This window comes from Phascolarctos cinereus, unplaced genomic scaffold (assembly GCF_003287225.1).
Source record: "Phascolarctos cinereus isolate Bilbo 61053 unplaced genomic scaffold, phaCin_HiC Scaffold_2;HRSCAF=192, whole genome shotgun sequence".
NCBI lineage: Eukaryota > Metazoa > Chordata > Mammalia > Diprotodontia > Phascolarctidae > Phascolarctos > Phascolarctos cinereus.
Genome location: NW_027555625.1, coordinates 273,696,962 through 273,714,021, shown reverse-complemented (window position 1 = coordinate 273,714,021; position 17,060 = coordinate 273,696,962).

Here is a 17,060-nt window from a genome sequence, read left to right as displayed (position 1 = left end):
CAGGATTAGCTGGCCTCAGATTCAGGAAAACTTTTGGGTCCCAGTCCTGCTTCTGACCCATATGACTATGTGACAATGGGCAAGTCATTTACTGTCCACACTGAGGGAATTTTACATAAGGAGTTCTTAATACTGGTGAAGTGTTAGATATGGTTTAAAAAATACCAATAGAAGCAATTAAGTGAAACTTAGGTAGAATAATATGAACTGGTAGAACCGGGAGAACAATTCACATGATGACCATGCAATGGAAAAAAAAAACACTATGAAATTTCAGGATGTTGATCAATGCAGTCACCTATCCTAATTTTAGAGGACCAATAGTATAGCAGCTTCCTGTCTCTCAGCATAGAGGTGGTATACTACAGGAAAAGATTAAGGCACGTATATTTTCAGATGTGGCCATCATGTTTATTTGTTTTGCCGAATTGTATTTATTTTTTAGAAGAGAGCATTCTTTGGAGGGGGGGAGTAGGAATCATTGGGACATGAACATGGTATGAAAAAGAAAAGAGCATTAATAAAACATTTAAAAAGAAGAAAAAAGGACACCTTCTGTCTCTTCCTCCCCCAGCCCTAACAAGGACGCAGGATAAAAACTCTACTGAACACGATCCCATCTGGCTTTGGAATCACAGAAGGCACTTTAGGGTTGGCAGAGCATCAGGGTCCCCACTCTGAGCATGACATCTCACTGAACTGTGTGAGCTAAGGTTATATACAGACAAATCTGAATGTTTGGGATTTCCTGTAGTGAAAAACATTACCTTCAAAGAAAGCTTCCTGGCAAAGAGGAAAGGCTATTACCCCATTACTTCCTGTAACATTTCCAGCTGCAAAAGACATATAGTCGGTGATGAAAGTAAAGGTCAGAAAGCACAACTCATTGTCACATGACTTTCTTTCTTGCCACTCTCCTGTCCCCTTCCTTTATTCACTGGACTTCTCCTATCATTTATTATATAATGTGGACCCTAAATATCAACTTCCAGGAATGTGTGTTTCCCCCCTCACCATGACATACCAATGACACAATTCTGGGCATTTCTCAGTCATCTTTTAATTCCATTACTGTAAAGGCAAAGAATATGTATGTTGTTTGTCCTTCATTTTTCAAAGAGGATCGATGACCTTATGATATTGGAGTTAGGCAGTGTGTTCTGTTATGGCTGATCAGACCAATATAAGCTTGGAAGGCTCCACCACAGGTCAGGCACAAGGGGTCTGTTAGAATATTTGGAGTGAAGATGTCTCTAGATTTGAACAGCTCACATTTCCTTTGTGCTCCTGTGATTCTGCTTTGCTCATAGAGCACAGAGCCTTCTTTGATGAGGGCACACCATGCTGGGCAGTCCTGTGCCAGTGTCTCCCATGTCTCACAAATAATACTGAAGTTCTTCAAAGAGACCTTGGGAGAGGATAGGAATGCAAAAGTCAGAGAGAGACAGACCAAGACAAGGACAGAGAGCAGGAGAGGCAGAGTGAGAAACATAGAAAGAAAGAAAGAGGAAGAGAGACCAGAGAGTCAAAGAAAGGGAAAACCAGACAGATTTTTAAAAGAGTAACTGAGGTACATAGGAAGAAAAAATACAGACAAAGAGACATAGAGTGAAAAAGACAAAAAGATATAAAGAGACAGAGTTGAAGAGATAAAAGAGATATCTATGAAATAAATTTGGAAACACATTTCCCATTCCTCAAATCTTTAATTTCTATGGAAAGAAGAACTTTTCCTCTACCAGCATTTCAAATGTCAGTGGTCACCATCTCTGCTTGCTATTAACCTTTCAATAGAGAAATCCATCTCTGGAGTCTCCCTAAACTGGGGCCATTTGCTGGAAACAAGTTTGCTCAGGGAAAGAAGCATTTCCCTAGTTCAAAAATACCCAGGATGGGGCAGCTAGGTGGCGCAGTGAATAGAGCACTGGCCCTGAAGTCAGGAGGACTTCAATTCAAATGTGGCCTCAAACCAAACACTTTACACTTACTAGCTGTGTGACCCTGGGCATGTCACTTAACCCCAATTGCCTTAAAAATACCCAGGAGCACAAATTCTCTCAGCTTTCTGGTTTTGATCCAAAGACTCTGAAGCGCCTTCTCTTGAAGCAGTCCCATTTTTTATTCCAAGTGTGTTTGTCAAGGTTCTGTTGGGTACATGTATTCCATTAGATTGTAAGCTCCTTGAGGGTAGGTACTGTCTTCTGTCTTTTTTTTTTTTGTATCCTCAGGACTTATCATAGTTCCTGGCCCATAGTAGGTATTTCATAAATGTTTATTGATTGATTGACTAATTGTTAATTACTCTGAGGAAACAGATCAATCCAATCAGTGTGGACGCTCTTCATATCTTTCTATGAGTCCTTGAAGGAGGGTGTATCTAGTGCTGTGGAAGCCTTCCCTCCATTCTTCTGACCATTCTAAGGGCAAGTACGAAGAATAACTCTGAGGCTCTTGCTCTTGCTTCATGCTCAGACATCTTCATTTCTGGTAACCCATGTCCCAGATAATGTCTGGCAACAAATTTTTCCTGGCAAATAAAGGAAAGTGCTGCACCAATTTTCAAATATGGTTGAGCTCAACTGGTCTCCTACTCAGTTCTGGGAAGATTATCAATCTACACATAGGACCTGTCTAAATATATTTGTATAAGAATGTGAACATAGATATGTCAATATGGCAGGGAGCAGTGATTTTATCAGTGAGATATAGATCCTATCCTTGTATAATTTAGCAGATGAGTCTTAGAATTAATTGCCTGAGGCTCAGAGGAGTTAAGTGGCTTGCCAAGTAATCACAAAGGTAGTAGGAGGGAAGAAAGCAAACGAACATTTATTATTTATTTTTGTCCTACCTAAGTATCCTATTTTTAAAATCTTTTAAATTTGGTTTCATTTTATTTTCAGTTCCAGATTCTTTCCCTCCCTCAATCTCTTCCCTACCCTTTAAGAAGGCACGAAACACAAAATCCACTACAACTGTGAGGTGCTGCACATTAGCCATGTTCTGGAAAGAGAAAAGGAAAAAAGAGAGAGAAAGACGTTTCATTGTGCACTCTGAACTCATCAGTTCTCTATCTGAATATAGATTGGATTTTTCATCATGAGTCCTTTGGAACTGTGGCAGGTCACTGTGTTGACCAGAGTTACTAAATCTTTCACAGTTAGTTATTTTTACAATATTGTTGTTAACTATGTAATTGTTCTCTGGGTTCTGCTTGCTCACTTCACTTTGCATCAGTCCACATAAGTCTTCCCAGGGCTTTCTGAAACCATCCCTCTATCATTTTATACAGCACAATTGTGTTCTATCATATACATATACCACAACTTGTTCAGCCATTCCCCAATTGAAGGGCATCCTCTTAGTTTCCAATTCTTTGCCACCACAAAAAGAGCTGCTATGCATATTTTTGTATATATAGGCCCTTTTCCTTTTCTTTTTATCTCTTTGGGATATAGACTTAGTAGCAGTATTTCTGGGTCAGAGGGTATGCACAGTGTATTTGCATTTTGGGCATATGTCCAAATCCAGAATGGTTGGACTAGTCCACAGCTCCACCAACAGTGCATTAGTTTCCCTATATTCCCACATCCCCTCTAGCATTTGTCATTTTCTTTTTCTGTTATCTAAGCCAAGCTGGTAGATATGAGGTGGTATCTCAGAGTTATTTTAATTTTTTTTCTCTAATTATTAGTGATATAGAGTATTTTTTCATGTGAAATGAGAGCTTTAATTTCTTCCTCTGAAAAATGCCTTTTCATGCCTCATGACTATTAATCAATTGGGAAATTACTTTTATTCTTAAAAAAAATTGGCTTAGTTCCCTACATATTTGAGACTTTTATCAGAAAAACTTACTAATTTTAACTGCATGACATTTTTTGTGCAAAAATTTTGACTTCATGTAATCAAAATTTTCCTCTTTACATCCTGTGAACCTCTCTATCTCTTATTTGGTCATGAACTCTTTCTCTGACTGGTAATTTCTTCCATGCTTTGCTAATTTGCTTATATCACCCTTCATGTTTAAATCATGTGCCCATTTTGAGCTTACTTTGACATATGGTAGCAAACAGGCTTTTATTCAGAAAGGAAAAAAAGGAAGGAAACAAGCATTTATATAGCACCTACTGTGTGCCAAGTGCTGTACTAAGAGCTTTACAATATTATCTCATTTGATCTTCACAACAACCCTGGTGCTATTATTGTCCCCATTTTACAGTTTAAGAAACTGAAGTAGACAGAGGTTAAGTGACTTACCTGGAGTAACACAACTAGTAAGGGTCTGAGGCTGGAAATGAAATTGGGTTTTTCTGACTGCAGGCTCAGTGAGCTATCCACCGGGCCATGTAGCTACCTCTAAGTGTCAGAGATAGCACTTCAATTCAGGTCTTCCTGGCTCCATGTCTCATACTCCATCCTCTATGTTGTGTGTGTGAGCTCAAAGCCCTTTTAGTCTCTGACTGGCTTTATGCACATGTGAAGGGACAGAAGTATGACAAAGCAGATAGATGAGATCATGACCTTATCCCTTGGGTTTAACTTCATATTTGTGCCTTTCCTTCTCCCACACAGCTACATGGGAGAGCAGAAAGGGTCTGAGTTTTTAAGAACTGGGAAACTCAGACCCATAATGTTGTTTGATAGTTATTGAGCAAATAAGTCTTTACATGGATAATGATCAGTATAGTCTGTAGGGATTACTATTAGAAGGTATGAAGAATATTCACCATAGAGTGAGGTTATCCTCGGAGAAGTAAGGACCAGGAAGTAAGAATAAGCCTAAGGGCTTTAACTAAAGAACCTTGCTTTGTATCCTAATAAGTTAGTACATTATCTGAGCCCCCCCATCAAAAAAAAATCTCCCAGTGGAAAGGAATTCTAAACAATATTCTTCAAAGGGACAGTGAAGCCACTCCTTTATCTCCTACTCTATTCCCACATTTAAAAAATGTTTTATTATTTTTATTTTTAAAGTAACAAGCATTTTGTAATTTATTTGTCCCTCCCACTACTACCCCTATTGAGCAATTAAAAAAAAAACTCTCAGTGCATATAGTTCAGAAAATCAAATTCCCACATTAGCCATGTCCAAACATGTATATCTCTTTCTGCATTTTAAATTCTTCACCTCTCTATCAGGAGATGAGCAGCATATTTCATTTTTATCCCTTTAGCCACGGGTTTGTCCTGGCATCAATCAGAATTCTAAAGTCTTCCAAAGTTGTTTTTCTACATAATATTTTTATCATTCTATAAACTATTCTAGTTCTACTCACTCCAACCTGCATCAGTTCATAAAGGTCTTCTCAGTTTCCTCTGAAATTGTCCATTTTAAAATTTATGGGACTTTTGTGTTCCATGACCCTGGGATCAACAAGATGGAAGACTAGATATTTTCTGTAATCCATACAACCTCTCAACCTCCAAAATAGAAATTATAAGCCAGAGATAAGGCTATTTCAGCTATGGCCATGGTCCAGGATACCAAGACTCAAAACTTGAATCTATTGTGGCAAGTCTCATCAAAGGAACAAAAAAGAAGATAACAGATAGGATTTACAAAGGCCTAGAAGTGAAGGACAATCTTAAAGAAGGGAAACAAAAAGCAATAACATTAAAAGAAAGCATTATTTCCATACAAACAAAGCATAATAAATTAAAAGACAGAATGAGTAGGGACAATTTAAGGGTTATAGGTCTCCCAGAAGAATACAAGAAGTCAAAAAACATGAACACCAACCATAGTGCAAGAAATAATACAAGAAAACTGCCTGTAACTTCTGAATACAGAAACTAAAGTGACAATTGCAGGAATCCACAGATCACTTCCAGAAAAAAAAAATCTTCAAATTCATATACTACAATTTGTTCAGCTATTCTCTAAAAGAAGAACAGCTCTTCTTGAAAATGTGTACTCGAAAGGATGGGAATGGGGAATGTATAAGAAACATAAGATATGGTAACTGCCTTCAAAGTTTATCATTCTTGCAGGTAAATACCAGAAAAAGAGATAATGAACAACATAAGGTAGTATGAGATAAGTGGCAAATATATGATACAAGGGGACAGGAATTCAGAAAAAGGAACTAAGGCTGTTTAATATGGAAGAGACTTAGAGGAAACATGATTGCTGACTTCAAGTATTTGAAGGCTGTCATTCAAGAAAGAGATTAGACTTGGTCTGTTTGGCCCCAGTGGACAGAAGTAGGAGTAACAGGTAGAAATTTCAAGAAGCAGATGAAAATTCACTGTCAGGAAAAACTAAGTATTTAGCTATCCAGGGGAGGAATGAGCTGCCTCTGGAGGTGGTGAGCTCCCACTCACCAGAGATCTTGAATCCAAGGTCAGATGACCACTATCACTTATGCCTGTCAAGAGGCTGAATTTCCTTCAAGGCTCATCTCAGACATTACCTTCTACATCAAACCTTTCCTTATTCCCTTTATCTGCTAGTACCAGCTCCTACCAAATTACATTATATTTATTTCATATATATTTTGCATATACTTGTATATGCACATGCCATCTTCTCTGATAGAATGGGTTCCTTAACGGTAGGAATCATTTCATTTTTGTTTTGAGATTCTTAGGGCTTAGCACAGTCACAATCACATCAGTAATTTCCTAGCCATGGAATGCTGCCCATACTCTCTTACCTCCTAACCTCACCTTATACCCTTCCTGGCTTTCTAGATCCCCTTTATGTTTTGCTTTCCCTTGAATGTAAGCCTCTTGAGGGTTTACATTCTGAGCTCCACCTCTCATGGACTGTGTGAGCTGTGTTCACATATAGATGGACAGTAAAGCACTGTTTTGTCTAGAGCAGAAAATATGAACCACAAGGCAAGTTTACTGGTGAATAGACAGGAATATTATTCCTTAACTTCTTTCAGTGTTCTCACTTACTGATGACACATATTTTATGATGAAATAAAGTTCAGTGAGTACAATTTGTTCTCACTTGACTTTCCTCTGCTTCCCCCACCCCCATTTACTTTTTTCCCTTGGCATCTTCCATCATTTATTACACAATCTGTGTCCTAAATCTTAACTTCCAGAAATGTGTGTTTGTCACTCTCACTATGGCATATCAATGACACATTCCTGGACATCTCTAAGGCAGCTCCCTTCAGTTCTGTTATTGTACAAAATCTATATGCTGCCAACCACAGGTCAAGGGAAAAGAGAGAGACAGAGAGACAAAGACAGAGAGAGGAAAAAAGGGAGGGAGGGAGGGAGAGAGACAAAGACACAGATAGATAGAAGACAAAAACAAAGAGAGAGAGACATACGTGGAGAGACATAAGGAAGAAAATATATAGTTAGACTAGGTGAGAATGAGACAAAAATCACAAAAAGGTAGAGTCAGAGAAGCAATGAGACAGAAATGGCTACTCCTCCTCACGAGGCAATTGCGGGGAGACATCTTCATTTCCTGTTCCCTGAATCTTCTTTCTGTAGGGAGAGAAACCTTTTCTCTAAATTTCAGGAAGTTGCAAATTGTCTCCATCTTTCCTTCTATTAACCTTTCAAGATTTCCCTAATCTGGCACCCTTGTTGGATATAGGCTGAGCAGGGAAAAAGAGGTGTTGTTTTTTTTTTCTCCTGGATCTCTAGGTCAGACTTTCTCAGTTTTTTGGCTTTCAGTCAAAGACCCAGAAGGGCTTTCCTTGGCAGCTGCCTGCCTTTAATTCCAGGTGTATTTCTTAAGGCCCTGCTCCATGTCTAGCATGAAACCTTGATGAATAACCTTTCCCTGCTACTGGTAAGAAGGATCATATATATGATCGTGGATTTAGAATTGGAAAGGTCTTTAGAGGTCATTGAATCCAACCCCCTCATTTTACATATGAGGAAAACGGGGGTCAGAGATGTTAATTGACTTGCCCAGAGTTACATAGCTATTAGGTATTTAAGAAATGATTTGAACTCAGGTATTCCTGATTCCAAGTCCAGTGTTCTAGACACTGTAAGTAAACTTCCTCTGTTGACTATCTGATGGTCCATGAGTGCCTCACTTTATTTTGTTCCTAACCCTGAATTGGAATCACTAGGTTGGCCTGAGACAGTCCTGGCCCACATCATCAGAGAATCCCCAAAACAGGGAAACATCTTGTACTGGGGACTGGGAACTGGGGAAATTGGTCCTAGGCAGCACTAAGAATTACCATATAGGTGCAGGACATGCTCTTCCTTCTGCTTTCAAGATTTTTGTTAGGGGAAACCAACATTGGCCCTCCTCTAACCCATATTTAAAAATTTGTTATTTATCAACATTTAGTCTTCCTTTTCCATTACTTCTTACAGTTAGGGTGCTTTCAGATCCCCCTCTGCAATAACCCTGGCATTCTTCTCCCTCCTCTTTATTTTCCCTTATGCCATCTTAGTGTAAGCCCTCAACTGGACCAGTGAAGTACACTCCTAGCAAGTATTCCTGCCTCTCCCCTCTCCTCCTTCTAATGTATAATTCACATGATATCAGATTCATCTTCTTTATCAAGAGACCTGATCATGTCATTTTCTGCTTTATTTTTCTAGGCATTCAAAGCCCTCTGTAATCTGGTACCATTCTACCTTTTCAGCCTTATCTCCTACTACTTATGATCATGCATTCCTGGACAAACTGATTATTATGTGTTCTCCAAACACTCCATGAGTTTTCTTGCTCACATTTCCCTCTATACTTTTCTTGTTCACTGGCTTTTTGTTGTTGTTGTTGGAAAGTGAAAGGGAGCCAAAGACTGGAGCCAGGAATAAGACTTTTCTGGAGTTGTTGAATCATAGGATTTAGAGTTGGAAAGTATTTTTTTTCCCTTTTTTTTGGTGATGCAATCAGGGTTAAGTGACTTGCCCAGGGTCACACAGCTAGTAAGTATAAAGTGTCTGAGGCCGAATTTGAACTCAGGTCCTCCTAAACTCCAGGGCCGGTGCTCTATCCACTGTACCACCTAGCTGCTCCAAGTCAGAAAATATTTTTAAAGCATCTAGTCAAACTCCCTCATTTTACAGGTGAGAAAACTGAGGACCAAAAAAATTAAGTAGTAATTGGCAAATTGGGATTCATATTTAGATTGAAATGACTCCAAATGTTCTTTCACTACACAATTCAATCATACAGCACAAGAGGACCTGGGACCTGTCTTGACATTCTAGGGCTGCTCTAATCTAGAAGGCTCCCAGATCTCAAATATCCACCTTATTTTCCTGGCCCTGATGTTTAAAATTATACTATGAGCAACACATTCCTTCGGGTTAAGCATTGTCCTCACTCCCTCAGAGAATAAAACTCCCCTAATGAGATAGAATTACACTGAGGCACTAATCTTTTATTATGAATAAATATAGGAGCTTCCTAGAGGCAGAGGGAACATGAGGCAGCTTGAGAGGAAGAGAAACAGTTCCAGAGGGATGGTGGAAAGATTTTTCTAAAGATCCCATTATTTTCCGTTCTTTTAAAATGTGAGCTCTATCTTGGTTGACCACAGACCTGGCAATTGAGTAATGACAGCATAGATGAAATGTGAAGCTTTGCTGAAGAGAGGGAGAGAGAATTAAATATCTTCTGAGCTGCTGTCCAAGGTAGAGAAAGAAAAGGGAGGGGAAATACCATTCCATATTAACCATCCTTCCTAAAACAAGAAGTAAGTGCAGCACATGTGCCTGGGCCTATGAGAGAGAGGGGGGTGGGGGTGGGGGGAGAGAGGATATATGTATGTGCATCTTATATGTACATACATGTATATATTTTTTCCAAACTTCAGAATGAGATTCCAGGATCATTAATTTACAGATGGAAGGACCCTCAGAGGCTGTCTTGTCTTGACAACCTCCTTTTCAGCATAGCTATTTTGAAGAGTAAGACACTCTATTACAAGGGTGGGGAACCTGCAGCCTTGAGGACAATTGTTCTGTAAAATTTGGATTCAGTCAAAAGGCCACCCTTAAGGATCTAGAAGGCCACATGTGGTCTCAAGGCCACAGGTTCCCCATCCATGCTCTTATAGAATTAGGAATGTTTATTTTTAAAAAATCAACCATGACTTTTTTGGGCACCTGATCTGTGAGCTCATTTGTTTAGGGAATCCTGATGAAATATTGTATAGAGAATACAAGGCTGAAAAGGTAGAACAGTACCACATTGTAGAAGGCTTTGAATGCCTAGAAAAAATCTACCAGGGCAGATTAGTACTTGCTATGCAATTTATAGTTTTAGAGAGATTCCTGGAGCACTGAGAAATTAAGTGATTTACCTATGGTCACACCGCCACTATGTGTCAGAGACAGAACTTGAACCCACGTCTTCTAGATTCTGCAGTTGACTACCTCTTTCCTTTTTTACAGTATGGTTAAAGTGTATGTGCTATAGTTTTAGTATATTGTATATATATTATGAGGCTGCACAGTGGATAGAGTGCTGGGCCTGGAGTCAGGAAGACCTGAGTTCAAATCTGGTTTCAGACATTAAGTAGCTGTGTGGCCCTGAGTAAGTCACTTAATCCTGTTTGCCTCAATTTCCTCATCTATAAAACGAGCTGGAGAAGGCAATGGGAAACCACTGTAGTATCTATATCAAGAAAACCCAGTAGATGGTATTGGTATGCTATAATCTACTTGGTCATGAAGACTCAGAAATGATTAAATGACTGAACAACAGCAACAAATGCATAGTATGTGTCAAGGATCACTGAATTTCATCAATGGGAAATCCTTCTACCTATACAAATTGCTACTCATATATAACATAATAATAGTATACTGGGAACCTGGCACATGCACAGAGCCCATCAGCTTCCTTGGATGGGATCTTAACACAGAGGATGCTAGGCAGCAGATGGCATCTCTCCACATGGAGGAAGCTAAGGATGTACGTAATAATGCATAAGTGAAGTACCTCAGACAGACTGTGGAGAATGTGTGGACGTTCTGTAACTGGTTCCAGTTGGCTAACCACATGGTTGAGAGGAGCCTTTTTCCATTGGCTATGTAACTGTCATTATCTTCAAAAAGGCCTGAGCCCATTTTATTTGTTGCATTCCTATCTGGGGGTTCATGGTGACTCCCTCACTCATGGTGTCCAGTGAAAGACTATGTTGTAAAGGTCAGGAGAACTCCTACCCCCTCTAAGGGCACATGGCTCCCAAAAAAAGGATTTTCCTTGGCTTTTTAAGTCATTCTTTTTCCATTTTACATGAAGGGAGCAGAGTTGGGCTGGCAGAGAGAGAGAGAGCCATTGGAATATGGCATCAGGATTCAAGGTTGTGTTTGGTAGCCAGTAGAGCATTAATGTCCCATCAAGCAAGGAGAAATCTTCAGTAGTGACCTTTGGGACTCCAGCCCAGCACAAGGATTTGTCTGACAGTTGTGCTGTATCTTGTCAAGGGCTTGGTGGGACTAGTGCTATGTAGAATCTGATTTATGTTTTCAGACTACTCCCCAAGAGACCAAGGTGGCATGGGGAAGAGTATGCCCCAGAGGTTATTGGAGGAAAATATTTGTACATTTCTTATTTCTGTATTTATGAAGTGAATATCCTTTTTAAAAAGATATCTGATGTTAAGTGGTTAAAAGAAATTGGAATACTAGTCACTAGTTCCTAACAAATATGTGGAATACAGCCAGGGTATTCCCTGCCAAAAGCCACTCTCCTCTGGGTACTATGGAACTGTAGGGGCAATGTAGCAGACCTGGATTTGGGAGAGAGGGCCAGAGGGCTTATTTACATCTTATAATAGTAACAATAATAATTATTATTATTATGGCTAGCATTTATATAATGTTTTAAATTTTACAAAACACTTTACATTTGTTATCTTATTTAATCCTATGCCGTAGATGCTATTATTATCCCCATTTTACTAATGAAGAAATCGAGCTAGAGATAGGTTAAGTGGGTCACACAGCTGGGAATCCTCTAAAGTAGGTTTAAACTCAATTCTTCCTAACTCCAAGTCCAGTGCCCTATTCCCTGAGCCCCTTAGCTGCCTCATAGATTTTGTTGGTTGTTTTCAGTCGCATCCAATTCTTCATGACCCCATTTGGGGTTTTCTTGGGCAGAGATACTAGAGTGGTTTGTCATTTTCTTCTCCAGCTCATTTGACAGATGAGGAAACCAAGGCAAATGGGATTAAATGACTTGCCCAGAGTCACACAGCTAGTAAGTGTCTGAGGCTGGATTTGAATTTAGGAAGATGAGTCTCCCTGACTCCAGGATCAGTGCTTTATCTACTGCACCACCTAGCTGCCCACACCTCATAGATACCTCAGGAAATTGCTTGAGACTGAGTTGTCAAATGACTTACCTATGATTCCCACAGTTGACTAGTGTTTGAAATAGGATTTGAACCCAAGTCTTTCTGACTCCAAGTCCATCATTCTTACTACAAAGTTGCACCATCCTGCTATATTCTATAGTAGTTATCATAATATAAACATAAGATATATGATCTCTTGTTAAGTTGTTGATTATTATTACTGTTGAATATTATTGTTATCTAGTTAAGTTCTTGATTTTAAAATCATTTTAAATGATTTTTTAAATGATAAAATTATTTAAAATCATAAATATAGCTACCTATTAAATTATGGTAAAACAGACAGAATTAATGTGAATTTAAAAAGAAAATATATCAGAAAAACTGAAAATTCAGTCTATTCCTGTATCAGACTCTCATGGGATACAATGTATCCTCACAGCTATCAGTCTCTGTTTTTCAACACTAAATTAGAGTGATCCTTGAAAAAAAATATAAGTGCTCAACAGTGATCTTTTGTGCAGCTGTTTTCTTGCTTGTATAGACAGGGAATAGATATTTATAAGACCAGAAAAGCCAAAAGAAAAAGAGATTTGTGGGGCAGCTAGGTGGCGCAGTGGATAGAGCACCAGCCGTGGATTCAGGAGGACTTGAGTTCAAATCTGGCCTCAGACACATAACACTTACTGGCTGCGTGACCCTGGGCAAGTCACTTAACCCCATTGCCCAACCAAAAAAAAAAAGTAAATTAAATTATAAAAAAAAAAAGAAAAAGAAAAAGAGATTTGTTAGAAGAAAGACCATTTTTGTATCCCTTCCTCCCAGGGGTAAGACAGGAGTTAACAATAATATCTACTGTGTATTTAGAGGACCTGGGGTGAAATTCTGTCCCTAGTGCTGAGCCTTGGGCAATCTCTTTTACCTCTTGGCCTTCAATTGCCTCTTCTGTAAAATGAGGGGTTTGAACTAGATGGCTCTTGAGTCCCTTCCAACTTAATGACCCTATTCTAAAGTATGAAACATTGTAAACAAATATACATAAACATCTTTCATCTATTACAACTAAAAATTACTTCATATATATGTGTAGTATCCATTTAAATGTTTATCTGTGAAGCAAAAATAACCCACGCTATGTCATTCTATGTGCTTAATAAAATTTGTATATCTGCTTTTTTTTGTTAAGGCAATTGAGGTTAAGCGACTTGGCCAGAGTCACACAGCTAATAAGTGTCTGAGGCTGGCTTTGAACTCAGGTCTTCCTGACTCTAGAGCTGGTACTCTATCCACTAAACCACCTAGCTGCCCATATATATCTCTTTCAAAGAAAGACTTGTGTGATTATTGAGGACAATAATCTCAACAACAATCTCAATGTCCAAACTAAAAGATCCCAAGTTCGTGAGACTCATGGCATATATAACCATTAGAGAGTGTCTTGCTAACACAGACAAATGACTCTCTTTTTTTTTTGTTTTGTTTTATTTTTTAGGCAATTGGGGTTAAGTGACTTGCCCAGGGTCACACAGCTAGTAAGTGTCAAGTGTTTGGTCTGAGGCTAGATTTGAACTTGGGTCCTCCTGACTTCAGGGCCGGTGCTGTATCTACTGCGCCACCTAGCTGCCCCGACAAATGACTCTTTGAGAAATACCTTTTAGGGGCAACTAGGTTGCCCAGTGCTAGTTGTGCAGTGGATACAGTACAGGCCCTGGAGTCAGGAGAACCTGAGTTCAAATCCCACCTTAGATAGTTGACATGTACTAGTTGTGTGACCCTGGGCACCTCAACAAAACTTAACCCTGACTACCTCAACCAAAAAAGAAAGAAAAGAAAAATGTCTTTTAGTTTTTGGAAGAAGAATTGGTTCAAATAAACAAAACAACAAATCCAACCTTCCTGTACTTCCCTTGCCCTTATCCAGTAGGGTTTTTGTGGGAGCAAAGGAGACCGTATCTGTTGAAGCACTTTGGAAAGTTAAAAGTGCCATTGGTAGGTGAGATGGTATTATTTTTGTTACTATTGCTACTACAGCCAATAATAATAATAATAACAACAATAATAATAACATGGTACTTCACTTTTCATTAGGTCAAGGGAGCAGCATGGGGAGGCTGGAAGGAACAAGGCAAAAGACAGTGGTTATCCAGTAGTTTTGTGTTTTTTTTTTTGGTTGGGCAATGGGGGTTAAGTGACTTGCCCAGGGTCACACAGCTAGTACGTGTTATGTGTCTGAGGCCAGATTTGAACTCAGGTTCTCCTGAATCCAGGGCTGGTGCTTTATCCACTGCACCACCTAGCTGCCCCGGTTATCCAGTAGTTTTGAGGAATAGATTGTTTCTGTTACTCAAACATTGTGGTTAATTGAAAATTCTCATATATATTATATGTAATATTAGAATAGAGTGAAGGATATTGAGAGCAAAATCTCTGCTGAACATAATCCTATTTGGCTTTGAGGGTCACAGAAGCTTCAGGTTTGGCAAGGCTTCCAGTATCCCCTTTATATCACCATAGCTTCTCATTTTTGAGCATTCAAATCAGTGGGCAGAGAAGCCTTGGAGTTTGGAATAGAGACAACTAGGGCTGTCAACTTGTTCTTCCCTGAATTGCCTCACTTCCCCACCCCTTATTTTATTTCATGAGATTACATCATCCTTCATTAAGCAACCTGTATCCTACATCTGAATTTCCATGTTGTTCACATTCATTTTGGCATGTGGTAGACAAAATTCTGGACATTCTCTTGCAGTTTACTCCTGTTCTGTTATTACACAGTCCTAGGAAGTTGTGCTACTAACCTGATCAAGAGGATGAAGAGAGACAGAAGAAATGAAAGAGATGAGAAGAGTAAGAGAGACAGAGAGAAAGGGAATGAGACAGTGAGAGAGACAGAGACACAGAAAAATTCAGTTCAGGAATGAGAAACACACATACAGAAAAGCAGAGAGTGAAAGATCCTGGAGAGATCTCTATAAAGAGATAAGGCTGAGTAGAGAGAAAGCATGGAAAAGACAAAAAAGATACAAAAAGACAAGCAGAGTCAAATAAAGGCAAAGGAAGACTTGCATTCTCCCCCATGAGATCATTTTGGAAAGAGCTGTCTGCATTCCTTACTCTTCAAAGCTTCTATCTCTAAGATAGGAAAATCCCTTTCTGTCTGCATTTGAAAGAGATGTCTGTGGTTTCCATCTTTGCTTATCAATAACTTCTCAGTTGAGAATTTTACCTCTCTGGTTTTCCTTCCCAGACCATATTACTGGACATAATCTATGCAGGAAATGAGAGTGACTTTTCTCTGGCTCAACAGCTTTATGGGGCCTAGAGATTCTCTCAGCTTTCTAGCTTTCAACAACTCAATTCAAATAGCATTTATTAAGTACTATGGATCTGGTACTGATCTTAATCACTAGGAATATAAACACAAACCTTATTTTATACAGGGGAAATACAACACAACTGCGGACAAGTAAATACAAACCATAGACAAAATAAATACAGAGCAATTTGGGAGGACCCAGAACTGGGAGAATCAGGAGAGACCTTCTTGCAAGGGGTAGCATCTGAGCTGAACTTTGAATGGAACAAGGGGTTCCAACAATCAGGGATGAGGATGGAGATCATTTTAGGTATAGGAGGTAGCATATGCAAAGGCATAAAAGAAGGAGATGAAATATCATGTGTGGGAAATATGTGAAGGTGAATAATGCACAATTATCCTGGAAAGAATACCTAGAGCCAGATTGGGAAGAGCTTTAAATGCCAAACAGAAAAATTTATCATTTAAAACCGCAAAACAATAGGGAGCCAATGAAGTTTCTTGAGCAAAGGAATAATATGGTCCTATGTCTTAGGCAAATCAACTTGGCAAGTGTGTGGAGGATGGATTGAAGAAGGGAGAGGCTGGTCTGGAGGCCATTGCTATAGTCCAGGCAAGAGGTAATGAGTATATGAACCAAGGGATGAATTGAAAGAAGAGGACATAGTGTGAATTGACCAAAAGATCCTGTGCAGCTGTCTCCCTCTCAATGCTCAATTCAATGACCATTTGTCGAGCTCTTATGCATTGTGCCGGTGTGTGCCCAGGACTCTGCTTGGTGCTGCAGGGACATTTCCTTAGATGGATTTATCATCTTCTCAGTGTGCACACTGCCTTCACCAGTCCACATTACAATCCCATCCTGCCTCCTGCAATTCTCGTCCATGTCTTTTTAGAAATTCTATTTTTTCAACAAACATTTAATAAGCAATTATTATATGCCAAGTACTCTTGATGGATGCTGAGAATACAAAGTTTAAAACATAACATGGTCCTGTCCTTATGAAACAAAGTTAAAAATATGACATTTCTCCAAAGAACTGATGATGAAAAGTGCTATCCACATTTAGAGAAAGAACTGATGGAGTGTGAATGTAGATAGAAGCATAGTATTTTCACTTTCTTTATTTGTTTTCATGGGTTTTTTATCTTTTTGGTCTGTTTCTTTCACCACATGACTAATATGGAAATATGTTTTATGTGATTGCACATATATAACTTATATCAAATTGCTTACTGTTTTAGGGAGGAGGAAGGGGAGAGAGGGAGGAAGAAAACGTGGAATTCAAAATTTTCTAAAAATGAATGTTAAAGTTTTCTTTACATGTAGTTGAAAAAATAAAATACTATTAAAAATTTTTTTAAAATGTGCCATTCCAGGTCCCTGAGCTTATGGTATACCAGAAGGGATAGAACATGTATAGAGATGAGTCTAATAACAGTAGAGGTAATGGGCAAAGAAAGGAGAGGTACAAAAAGAACTTTCACTT